General features: G+C 36.2%; 1 protein-coding gene and 1 long non-coding RNA gene across 2 annotated transcripts in view; one reads left to right on the forward strand and one right to left on the reverse strand.

Moving 5' to 3' along the window:
* LOC145692750 (uncharacterized) overlaps nt 1-2,151 on the reverse strand; it is a 161,783-nt gene extending 159,632 nt beyond the window's left edge. Inside the window, exon 1 of the long non-coding RNA XR_014132634.1 lies at nt 2,033-2,151. This is a non-coding gene — a long non-coding RNA (uncharacterized LOC145692750). The remainder of the gene's footprint in view (nt 1-2,032) is intronic.
* Coq5 (ubiquinone biosynthesis protein COQ3, mitochondrial) overlaps nt 1-13,440 on the forward strand; it is a 383,113-nt gene that overhangs the window by 134,901 nt on the left and 234,772 nt on the right. The gene's annotated exons all lie outside the window — the stretch shown is intronic.

The raw sequence follows: 13,440 nt of genomic DNA on the forward strand, positions 1-13,440 counted from the left end.
TGGAACCGGTTTTCGGGTCTGAACGGATCCGGTTCCGGAACCGGTTTTTCGGATCCAGGTCTGGAACCGGTTCCCAAGATCCGGTTCTGGAACCGGTTTTTCGAATCCATGTCTGGAACCGGTTCTGAAAACCGGATCTCCGAGAACCGGTTCCGCCGGAACCGGGTCTTTGTGGCCATCCCTACTCTTGACCCAGAACCACAATAGATTGCCCACGAAACAAAAAAATTCTGGTCTTGATTCACGTCTCGGAAACGAGACGAGAAGTACATTTTTAAATTTGAGACAAAAGAACAAATTTCTCGAGTCTTGGATCTCAAACACTGTTTTAGCGTTCACGATTCATAGTATATTAACTATAAATTAATATAGTATTCTACCAATATAATGAAGAGGGGTTATCAAGGTGTAAAGATATGCAGGTCAGTACACAATATACTCCAATAATAAATATAGTTTAAATGTTGTTAGATTATACCCTTCTTACACGTCTTGTGACTCAGAAGGTATTCTGATAATTAACTTCTAGACGAAATTAAGAAAAAAAAATTAGCGCGTAAGTTTTGTATCTAAATTAACAGAACGAAACTAGGAAAATTTCAAGTTGAGATGAGAAAAACTTTCCAAGACTCGAAGCGAGACGAGACGAGGTAACTTTTTTTTTGTTTTTTTGTTTCATGGGTACCACTTAAGTACAAACATCTCAGACTACAAATAGACAAGTAAGCACCATCGCAGCTGAGTTTCACAGTTGTGTTTCCGAGCGAATCTCTGCGGTGATGATTATATGTGCTTTAGAAGCTCCGAACGGCACGTGTGATTCTGTGGGCCATTGAATACATCACGATGCTACGCATTGAGGACAACCTCACAAGTGACGATTATATCAGAGAATTTCTAGAGGCCGAGGCCATATCTTTCGTCAGTACAGGCAACTCCGAAGACAATGCTCGGTTACACACACACACACACACATATATATATATATATATATATATATATATATATATATATATATATATATCAAAATGTCCAAACGTTTTTCGAGGAACTACGGGTGCCGCTACTTTCCTGGCGTACCTTTCCTGATATGTCACCAATCGAACATGACTGGACTCACGTATAAGCAGCGTGACAAGCAGTACCTCAAGAATTTTGTCATCTGTGAAGAATACTCACAAGGGAGGGTCACGAAATGGCTCCGCTGAGATCCGAACGGGACAATTGTGTTTGCATTTGATATATTATAACTAGACGAATCCCTAAGGACCCGGTGAGTTCTACGTGCCACCGGGCGGAATATCGTGAGTTACAACATATTTTGTAATGTAGAAGCTACAAAGCTGGCAGAACAGTTTGAACCGGGTCATTTGTTCGGAAAGCTCGGTTGGGTAAATGGAAAGCACGGTTGGGTAAATGGAAAGCTCGGCGAAAACGTATCTCATCATTTTCAACGGCACACTTTTTGGGATAAAAAAAAAAAGTTTGCCCCATGGTCCCCCGTAGGGTCTCAGACGGGGTCCAACTCAAAAGTATCAAATGGCAAGGGGGGTTAAGTAGCACATTGTTTGAAAGCTGATGCAAAATGAAAGAAAATGGAGCAAGTCTCAACTCTCTACGATAACTTTGTGGAAAATGGCAGCGGTTGAAAATGTAAACAAAAACTTAATTGAAAAGTCCACGGCCACCCCTATAAATCGGAAACGGTGAGACAAATGTAAAAATAGGAAAGGAAGTTTGACATTATTTTCAAAGTACAACGATTTAAATTAAAACGTTTTGTTCCAGGGCCTCCACAGCATCCCAGATGGGGTCCAACTAAAAAATTTCAAATGGCAAGGAAGGTTAAATAGCGTATCGTTTGAAAGCTGTTGTAGATGGAGCAAGTCTCGACTTTCTACGATAATCCTTGTAACGTTATTTATGATTCCTTTTGTTACATATATTGCCCACAATTCGAATCACTAGATAAGTCAACACGATTCAGTACCTTAATTTTTACACTTAATTGCAAAAACTAACAATTGCATACCTTGGAAATTAGGTTCGTTAAATACATAGAACAATTAACTTTTATTCTCAAAACTAGCAACACGAAACAAACAATTGTCTCTAGTTATAGCCACTATCATTACATGAATATCAATCTATCTCACCATATATTCTACATGTTTTTCTTCTTCTTCTTCATAACATATTGTGCACTTGTGCACTTTTAAGCACCGTTGCCCAAAATAGCTACAATTAGAAATGAAAGTAATTCACAGATGTCAGATATACAATATCGTTTCCATTGCAAAACGGTGGCGAGTCAAAATGTAAACATAAACTTAATTGAAAAATCTATGGCCACCTTGAATCCAAGACAGCCGGTTAAAACCTATATGTCATTCATAACAGTACAAATCTAAATCTCTATTTTTCTCCATTATGTATTTAGAAACAATAAATAGACTAAAGAACAATTGAATTTCGATTCACTTCAATTATTATTTCTTTCCGTCAAAATACTCGCCTGTTTATTTCAAGAGTGACATAATCCTTATTAACTTACGGGCAGAAAATGAAAGGTAATCTTGATGTCTAGCTCTGGTAAAAATTTCACAGATGTGCTTCAAAAACTGGGCGCTAGAGAGCATTTTGTATCGTTCTTGCGTTCATTTGTTTCCATTGCGTTTCGAAACTTTCAAACGCTTCTCCTGAAAAGTTAGGAATTTTGAGTTATGTCTTTCTTGAAATAAACAGGTGATATATGTTTTGTTCCTAATGCAAGTTCCTCACGGTTCTCTCGATTCATTTACGCGAATATAACGAATATGCGAGGAACCAGGCACGTAGCCAAGGGGGGTCCGGACCCCCCCCCCCCTTCGAGACCAGAAATGAAAAAATAAGGAAGGATAAAACAAAATGAAATGAGAAAAAGAAGGATCAGCGTTAAAAATAAGCTACAGGAAGCTTTTGGTTACTCTTTCTTATGAGGAAATTTGTATTACTTGCAATACATGGTTGCGAGGTGAGCGATATATCCTGGAAGAGTCAGGGAATTTGAAATTTCTAGAAAAGTTGCGGAATTCTCAGAATTTCTGCTACTAGCCAGGGAGATTTCAAGCTTCCGAAACCGTAGTGCCGTTGTGTAGCAGCGTGGACATTTTTTGTCATAATTTTTCGTCATCGCATCCTTGCAATATCAAACATGTTATTTCAAAAACAATTTTCAACTGCACCTTTAACCTGTCATTTGAAACAGACAGTAGTTGACGGAATATTAAAAACAAAAATATATGTGGAAAGAAATTTCTGTTAACATTTGATTCAACAGAGAAGGAACGCAGATATTGTAAAATATTTTACAAGACATTATTGAGTATGTACTTTTTATAATAGTGAATATGTACTTTTTATAATAGTTGAAGTCATAATGAAAGGTAAATTGTTATATTTGAATAAACAGTGGAAGGATGTAAATATTGTAGGGGAAGGCGTTGTACCTGTGAACACTTTTACAGTCTTCGAAATTTTGGGGCTAATATTCAACACTTTTCCCCCAATTTTTGTCGTACATTTGAAGTGTCATCTCTTTGCTATCATATAGGATAATTTTTAAACGTGTTACATAATTACAATAGCTTTTATAAGATAAAATAAGAACAAATCCGTTTTGTTCACAGGTACATTATGGTCGTGTACCATTGAACAGACCCTCTTGTACCTTTGAACAGTGTTAATTACAATGTTTCTGCGGCAATAATATAAAAAGAAGCCACAAATATTAACAGTTATAAATTGCAATAAAAGGTTTAGCTATAAAAAGCTCCCCAGAATTAAAATTTTATCAATTAAATTAAAAATTGAAGAGAAGTTCTAACAAAAACTTGTGAACAATAAAGTTGAGTATATACAACTCTTAACATTATGTTACATAATACGTAAGCGAATATATAGAAACTACTTAAAATTATAATTAATAACTTTATATCCTAACCTAACCTATATAAAATATATCAATTGTTTTAACTACTTACATTGTGTAATTTTAAACAGTATTATTTATCGTTCAAAAGGCACACGATGCATTAATGTGCATAGGTACAAGAGGGTCACCATTACGAAAAAAAAGTTCTCCACTAGCTTAAATATTGAACAGAAGTTAAAACTAAAAATATTACTGTATTCACCAGATTCCATCTCAAGTTTGGACAAATAAATATCAGAAGTTGCGAAAACCGAAGAGCCCAAAACTCAAAAGGTAACTACAAAAAAATCTTCGTTTTGGTGGTGAAAAAATTAAAAGGAACATTACTCGACACAACACTCAGTAAAGAACAGCCAAACGCGTTTGTAGTGCTTTTTATCATTTAATCTTTCAAATTAATTTTAATCACTTCACCTAGATAGCTCTGAATTCGAGAAAAGCACAGGTGTTCAAAGGTACATTGTTTCAAAGGTACAATGCCTTCCCCTATAATCTTTTTCAATACTTTTTTTTTTTACTCGAGATTCTTCATAGTTTATTAAAATAGTTACCAAAATATCCTCACAAACCAAAACATGTTGATAGTAAAGTAGTTTAGATTGATCGAGCACCTGGGCCTTCCGAATTTCATGTCACCCCCCACCCCGTTAGAAAATCGTGGCTAAACGAACCAACATATATTCCAGTAAAATAGTTTAGAATGATCGAGCCCCTGGTGTGATGACCACAGTATTTCATGACACGGACCCCCCCCCTCTTCACGAAATCCTGGCTACGTGCCTGGAGGAACACATAACTCTTAACTTCCTATTCATACTGCTAAACAAACATTAAATACCTTCGGGTATTCTTCTAATTTTATCATACGTAGCTGATAAATTAAAGGACTTGCTACACCAGTCAGGTTGGGGGCTCTATTTAACGTATTCGTGATGGTTACATTTGTACGCCATTCTTTTGTTTGATCACAATATTTCAAGCAATACCAAATACACACACAAAAAAGTTCATTTATAAGATTGGCGAGCAATACCAAACCACGTGTAAATCATTTCAGTACATTGAGCTGCGTCAAACTTGGTTGGTTTGGTCACAATATTTCAAGGTATAGCATATTTATATACAAACTCATTTTTCACACTGCCATATTGGATTACAGATGATACTCTTCGATATTTCGTGGATATCTTCTATTGATCATAAACGTAAATACCACATTTCGCTTCTTCAACACCAGTGGTGTGAGCTGGACATGCGTTCGGTACATAGTGCGGTATTTTGAGCTCCAGATGTCGCGGTTTTGAACATTTCGCATCTTTTCGTCACCTACTTATCAACATTCATGCCAAATTTGGTTTTCCTAGCTTCAGCAGTATGAAATGCCCATCCTTTCGATATAGGTTTTAAGCAGCCATCCTGGATTCAAAGGCCATAGAATTTTCAATTAAACTTTTGTTTATATTTTGGCCCGCCGCCATTTTGCACAGGGTTGTCGTAGAGAGTCCAGACTTGCTTCATTTTCTTTCATTTTACAACAGTTTTCAAACGATGTGCTACTTAACCCACCTTGCCATTTGATACTTTTGAGTTGGACCCCGCCTGGGACCCTGCGGCAAACTCTTTTACCCCAAAAAGTATGCCCTTGAAAATGATGCTATGTGTGTTCGCCGAGTTTTCCATTTACCCAACCGTTTCCGAACAAATGACTCAGTTCAAAGTATTCTTCCAGGTAATTTGTTTGTAGCTTTTACATTACAAAATGTATTGTAACTCACGATATCCCGCCCGGTGGCACGTATAACTTTTGAATTCATCTAGTTATAACATATCAAATGCAAACACAATTGTCTCGTTCGGATGTGAGCGGAGCCGCTTCGTGACTCTCCCTTGTCAGTACTGGAGTGTACACTGAGATTCGAATCCTTGATTGTAGGTTCTCAGTCTATCTAAATCTTAGATTGATTTCTCACAGACTATTGCGAGAGATGGAGACGAACATAAGTTCATGAGAATATGAAACTGATAATTGAATGATAAAGAGGTTTTAATTTCTAACAAGACGGAATGCAGTAGCCTGTTGGAGAACTTTCAACTTGGAGAAATACAACTCCAAGAAATTGAAGTGGCTGTAAAGGCACTTAAAGCAAAAGCGTCATGTGGACCTAATGGCATTCCTCCGTATATTGTCAAAGGCCGTATATAAAGGCTGTATTGATATATTCAAGCATCCGCTCCATACTATATTCAATATGTCCATAAGAACAGGCACCTTTCCGGATATGTGAAAAAAAAGTTTAGTGTGTCCAGTGCCAAAGTCTGGGAATAAAAGCGAAATACAGAACTTCAGACCTATAGCTATATTATCTCCTTTTGCCAAAATTCTTGAGAGTATTTTATATACACGAATTCTAAATCACGTAAAGCCAGTTATATCGATACATTAAATGGTTTCTTGCGCAATAGATCTACAGCAACAAACCTAGAAGTTGTAACAAATTTTATAGCAACGGAGTTAGACAAAGACGGCCAGGTAGACGTTTATTTATATCGACTTCAGTAAGGCATTCGATGTCGTGGATCATGATGTTCTAGTAGCGAAATTAGCAAGCCTAAACTTTACAAAGTCAGTGATAGAATATATTGCGTCTTATTTATGTAATCGGAAACAATCTATACTATACACTGAAAACCATGCTACTCTGTCGGGAGTTCCTCAAGGATCTCATCTGGGTCCTGTATTATTTCTATGCAAGTATGCAAGAAAGTATGCAAGACATTTATTCTCTCCAGCAAGTGACTGTTATAATCAAGTGCGCTATAATGAGTATGCATCTCAAGAGAACTTACCAAACTCAGAAACTGAAGTGAGTGATGAAGAATCGTACTGACTACAGATGACACTGTGAGAATTCAGAAATTACACTTTCTTTTCGTTTTACAATTACAGTTTTATAGTTAACTTTCAGTCCGCTTTCATGGAATGTATTCGATTGAAATTGTTTTCAATTTAAAATATTAACAAAACAGTAACATTAATACCTCTAGCTAGGAATTTCAGTAAAATGACCTAACAATTTTGACCTTAAACGTAATAAAGGCTTATCAATGTACTATACAAGTATTTTCATTTACTTGTATGCATCCTGAGTTTTCATTTGACACCCACGTCACTACATTTTAATTAACTTGTATTACGTAATTTGTCATTTTTACGCCATATTTGAACCAACATGGCGGCCACCCCACCTATTGCCAAGGTTGGCAACATTACTTTTCTACCTCTTGGTACCAATGTCTATCAAGATAAAATAGTTGCCGCTTTTGGCAATGCGAATCCTACGGGGTGAAACATTTCTATATTTTGTTACCCTACTATAATGTGTATAAAGGCTGTTCTTGAGATATGAAGCAAGGAATTTGAAACTACCAGAAAAGGCTAATATAAAAAAGTCGTTACATTGTGTGGCTTGTGGTAGTTGAAGTAAACCTCGAAGACTCCGCCTCCTCTATAGCTTGTGTAACTTCTAGGCGAATGGCAAGTGTAGAGCTGAAGTGTAGACTTGAAGTATGTGTTGAGTGAACGTAGGTGGTCCTTTTATATAAAAGTGCGGAATGCAATCCGTATGCCTTTCATATTTCCTTGTCTGGAAGTTGCACGTGTATATCTAACACAGCGTTTCCCAACCGGTGTGCCGCGGCCCACTGGTGTGCCGTAAAAGGGCCGCTGGTGTGCCGCAAGGAATCGAAACAAAATTATTAATTTTATAGCAATCAAATTGCAAAACGTAGGGAAAAATGTATATTTGTATTTCACATTACTATGAACCTCTACTATGAATCTACAAATTTAAGTTTCATACCGGTTACTGTTCTGTACATTTCTAATGCTGAAAAAAGTATGTGTTATCATTGTTGTGACCATAATTGCTTCTTTATTGTTGCAGACTATTTCGTAACATGAAAATTAAAATATCATTCAATCCTTCCGACAAATTACCTACATTTGTGTTTTAAAAGTAAAAGAGATTTGTTTGTTCGTTCGTTATTTAGTGATCTTTCTTCTTTTGTAAAAGGTTGGAAACAGTTTTCAAAAAGAAAGCGTATTTTTAATTTTAAAAAAAAAAACCTGAATCCAATATTTTATTGCAATTGTTTTCTATTTTTAAATTAGAATGAAAAATAAGCATAATGATTTACCACGGGAAAAACCCAGTGATATCTTTCTTCTCTGTTAGAAGGAGATCAATAATCACAGAAAAAATACCACTGTGTTTTATATTTACAAATAATAATATCTATAAGTGTGCCGCGAGATCCAAGTAACAACCGTAGTGTTTCGCAAGTTGAAAAAGGTTGGGAAACTCTGATCTAACAGAATAAAATAAGTTTTGAGCTTATTTCAATATTTCAATAACTTAATTCATTCAATTCAGATAGTTGGTATTTTGTACTCAAGCCATCCTTAAAAATTGTTTACATAAATTTTTACAAAAAATTAAATATTTGCAATAACTTCGTTTTTTAAAATTTGGTATACCATAATATATCCAATACCTAATGACGTGACGTATAGGCGCTCTGATTGCAACGTGTGGAGGCTTCACTTCTTACTGGTTTATCAAGATGAGAGGTGTAGAGTCCTGACGTTGTAGTAATGCTGAATAATGAAACTGTGGTATAAAGTTTATTCTTGGCACATGCGCCTTTGTTACTCTTGCAGTTTTCACGAACAGTAAATTAACTCTGTTAAAGACAGTAAAAATAACCACGCGAAACGTACATTTATGAATAATGAATGGAATACAGATAGTGACGACTACCAGTAAAGATCCCATTAACAAACTTGGCTCAAGTAATCGTTCTACCTATTTATTGAAAAAAGAAGAAAAAAACGGATTTTTAAAATTCGCAACAAGAATTATTATGTGAACTAACGGATGCACGGACATACTAATATTACAATCTTACAACAACCACTGGCGTGATCTTGAGAACCTCTTATAAGGCCCATCAACATAATTCTAATAACATTACAATCTTATAGGACCCACTAGTATGATTCTAATAACAGTACAATCTTATAGGGTCCACTAGTATGATCCTAATAATATTACAATCTTATAGGCCCGACTAGCATGATTCTAATAACATTACAATCTTATAGGGTCCACTAGTATGACTCTAATAATATTACAATCTTATAATATCCACTACCATGATTCTAATAACATTACAATCTTATAGGCCCGACTAGTATGATTCTAATAACATTACAATCTTATAGGGTCCACTAGTATGATCCTAATAATATTACAATCTTATAGGCCCGACTAGCATGATTCTAATAACATTACAATCTTATAGGGTCCACTAGTATGATTCTAATAACATTACAATCTTATAGGCCCGACTAGCATGATTCTAATAACATTACAATCTTATAGGGTCCACTAGTATGACTCTAATAATATTACAATCTTATAATATCCACTACCATGATTCTAATAACATTACAATCTTATAGGCCCGACTAGCATGATTCTAATAACATTACAATCTTATAGGGTCCACTACCATGATTCTAATAACATTACAATCTTATAGGCCCGACTAGCATGATTCTAATAACATTACAATCTTATAGGGTCCACTAGTATGATTCTAATAACATTACAATCTTGTAGGCCCGACTAGCATGATTCTAATAACATTACAATCTTATAGGGTCCACTAGTATGATTCTAATAATATTACAATCTTATAGGCCCGACTAGCATGATTCTAATAACATTACAATCTTATAGGGTCCGCTAGTATGATTCTAATAATATTACAATCTTATAATAACCACTACCATGATTCTAATAACATTACAATCTTATAGGGTCCACTAGTATGATCCTAATACTATTACAATCTTATAGGCCCGACTAGCATGATTTTAATCAACATTACAATCTTATAGGGTCTACTAGTATGATTCTAATAATATTACAATCTTATAATAACCACTACCATGATTCTAATAACATTACAATCTTATAGGCCCGACTAGCATGATTCTAATAACATTACAATCTTATAGGGTCCACAAGTATGATTCTAATAACATTACAATCTTATAGGCCCAACTAGCATGATTCTAATAACATTACAATCTTATAAGATCCACTAACGTGATCCTAATAACATTACCATCTTGTAAGGTCCAGTGGCATGATCGTAATTACTGGAGGGAGTGTATTGCGCGTTGACCTCTGCGAATAGTTCCAACACTGTTATTGATATATGTATACTTATCAGTAGGCCTAATACTTTTACGTCTACTATATTATGAGGCTTCTGCAGAATACTTCTCATTTCACGGAATTTGTCTCTGATTAAGGATATTAATCGTGTTATGTGAAATTCGTGGCGTAAAATCATGGCCGGCATTTCTAAAGTCATTAAGATCATTTCTATCCTTTCATCTCTCATCATTAAACCGCTTAGCGTGACAATTTTCTGTGTGGTTCTGAGCCGCTTCAACGCCATCTGTTAGCGACCGGCTGAACCACGTTCGGCCTAGCAACTAACACGTGGTCAGCGAGCTGCGTCGTCCTGTCTCTAATAGGGATGGCCACAAAGTTCCGGTTCCGCAAGGAACCGGTTCTCGGAGATCCGGTTTTCAGAACCGGTTCTGGAACCGGTTCCGGACCTGGATCCGAAAACCCAGTTCCAGACCTAGATCCGAAAAACCGGTTCCGGAACCGGATCCGTTCAGACCCGAAAACAGGTTCCAGCAGGAACCGGTTCTGGCCATCCCTAGTCTCTAACAGGCATATCAAGAGCTTTCTAGATCTAGTAGCCGTCACGTCTTTTATTCACGTGACTCCGCAGTTTGCCTCATGACGTTGGGTGGATGCCGAAAATTGGGAAGTACAGGCCGAGAATCGAATCTGGGACCACGCAGATGTAAGTCTAACGCTTTGTATGGAAGAAAAATTCTTTTGATTGCCTGTGCTCATAACCTTCATGTGACAGTATATATGTAAGAACTGATTACACGAGTGGATTCACGAGAACTTTCTGTTATTATTTGATATCACACGTGATCCCTTTTTTCATTTTTTTTTCTCCTAATGAACTCAATTCAATGTGGCAGCAGGTAGCGCCCATGAAACGGAAGTAGGATGATTATTGCGCCCTTAAACATAGGATGATTATTGCGATGTGAATGACAAAATCGAAATATCTGACATCTAGGCGCGCACCCACAATTTTTATTGGGGGGGGGGGAGAGGTCCGATACTACAAGCCACTACGTCTATGTAGTATTGAACAGGTACCCGAAAAGGCAATAAGTAAATGAAAAAAAAAATCCAGCTATATTTTCAGTTAAGAGCATGGGCGTCTCTGGCGGAGGGACGCGTCCCCCCCAATATTTTGAAATACGAAATATTCAATATTTTATTTTAATTTAATTTATTTAGATACTCACTAGCAGTTAGATCATTTCCTTTGATGTCCCCCCCCAAATTTTACATGCCAGAGACGCCGATGGTTAAGAGTCCCTATCACTGCGAAATTAAAATACCGCTAATTTTACAGTAATTATGTGATATCTTCAAATAGATAAAAGATAATCGAAAAGTGGATCAAGAGCGCCCTAGACAATATTATTTTGCGTGAGGTACCGTTATCACGAGTCACCTAGTAGCTTTCCGTTTGCAGTTATTTAGAAACGCGAAAATAAATGCCGATTTTCTAAATGGCTGGAAATCGGAAGCAGATACTGTAAATGAGTCGTAATAACGGTATCTCACGCAAAATAATATTGTTTAGGGAGATCTTGTTCTACTTTTCGATTATCTTTTATCTATTTGAAGATATCACATAATTACTGTAAAATTAGCGGTATTTTAATTTCGCAGTGATGAGGCCTCTTAAATATATAAAAACATCCAATTATATTTTATTGAGAAATGTATACTGAGTTGCGAAGTTTTGGTCTTGATCCGAGTCCAGTGGACCCGTCGTGGGAGCGCCCCTACCATCTCCTCTGCTTCGGAAAAAGAATCGCATTCTGGGACTTTTGACTTTCACTGTACTTGAAGATTTTGATAATTGTTCGGTCAAAAAGCAGTACTGGATAGTGCGAACGTTTCTATGCAAGGGGAGTATCTAAGGAAATATGTCTGTGCATGTGTTCCATACGTATCTAAAGGAGAGAGAAACTAAAGTGAGAATTTGAGGGGGGCGGATCTAGTTTCGATTTCTGATAAAGAGCAAGAAGAAGAAGCTAATCATTCCTCTGTGGTTGCAGGTACCTAGGTAGATAAGTGAGACAAAATATATCTATGTCAGGGAGAGATTCATCCGGAGAGATGACCTGGCTTAAAAGAAAAGTCAGAAAAAAGCTTGGCAAAGTAGGCGGGTTGTGACGGAACCTTCCTCTTTCCTTAATTAAGTTACAGCACGCAACATCTTCGGAAAAATAATATCTTTCCGTTATTTTCCCTTTTCTTTAAAAAAAAAAAAAGTAGAAGGAATGAGAGAGACTGTGAAATGATGTCTATGTATAGTGTATCGGGAAGGTTTCTGGAAGGAAGTGAGCTTGGGAGCAGGAAACAGAGGGAAACGTGGGGTACCGGGGGAAACTAGAAGGAAATGTAGTTTACCTCTCTTCTGTCATGCAAACTGATTAAACTAAAAATGTCTGCAACAGACGACAAAATGTGCTGCTTGGAATTAAAAAAATTCAACTTCAGTGATACATTTTGTACAGTCGGCATCTAAGTGCGTTCCTAGTGTATGCTCCATAGTGAGGTTTATCAGTTAGGCCTACAAACTTCAACAATTTTTCTTAACAAAAAATATACTTCGTTGTGATCGTCAGCTCTATCGTATTGTCGTGTGTACAAAAAAGCGCACTTAAGAGCACTGCGAAATTAAAATATCGCTGAATTTAATTAATTATGTGATATCTTCAAATAGATAAAAGATAATAATCGAAACAAGAGCGCGCTAGACAATATTATTATTAGGGCCCGGATAATTATTTAATTACATATTTTTGTAGGGGTTATATTTTTATACCAAATCAGGGTAATAATGTCATTTGTGACCCATAGTGCCTAAAAACACCCATTTGAAAGTACATATATTTACATATTTTACATTTATGTACATATAATTACATATTTTACTCATGAGCACATAATTTTACATATTTCTTGGTATTTTTATGTTTTATAGAGATTTTTCGTACAAAAACTGTTCAACAATAGACTTTGAAAAGAAGAAAACACTCACCTCTCTTTGAACTTGCTTTATTTTTAATTTTTAATTTTTTATTTATTTACTTATTTATTTATTGTTTCACTGCGTTTCACCCTTTTAAAATAGTATTGAAGCGTAGTTTGGCGGATTGGTAGAGAGAGTTGGACACAACCTGATTTGGTTAGCAATCGTACACTTTCGGTCGC

Source organism: Thermobia domestica, chromosome 8 (genome assembly GCF_964235325.1).
Source record: "Thermobia domestica chromosome 8, izTheDome1.hap1.1, whole genome shotgun sequence".
NCBI classification, from domain to species: Eukaryota; Metazoa; Arthropoda; class Insecta; order Zygentoma; family Lepismatidae; genus Thermobia; species Thermobia domestica.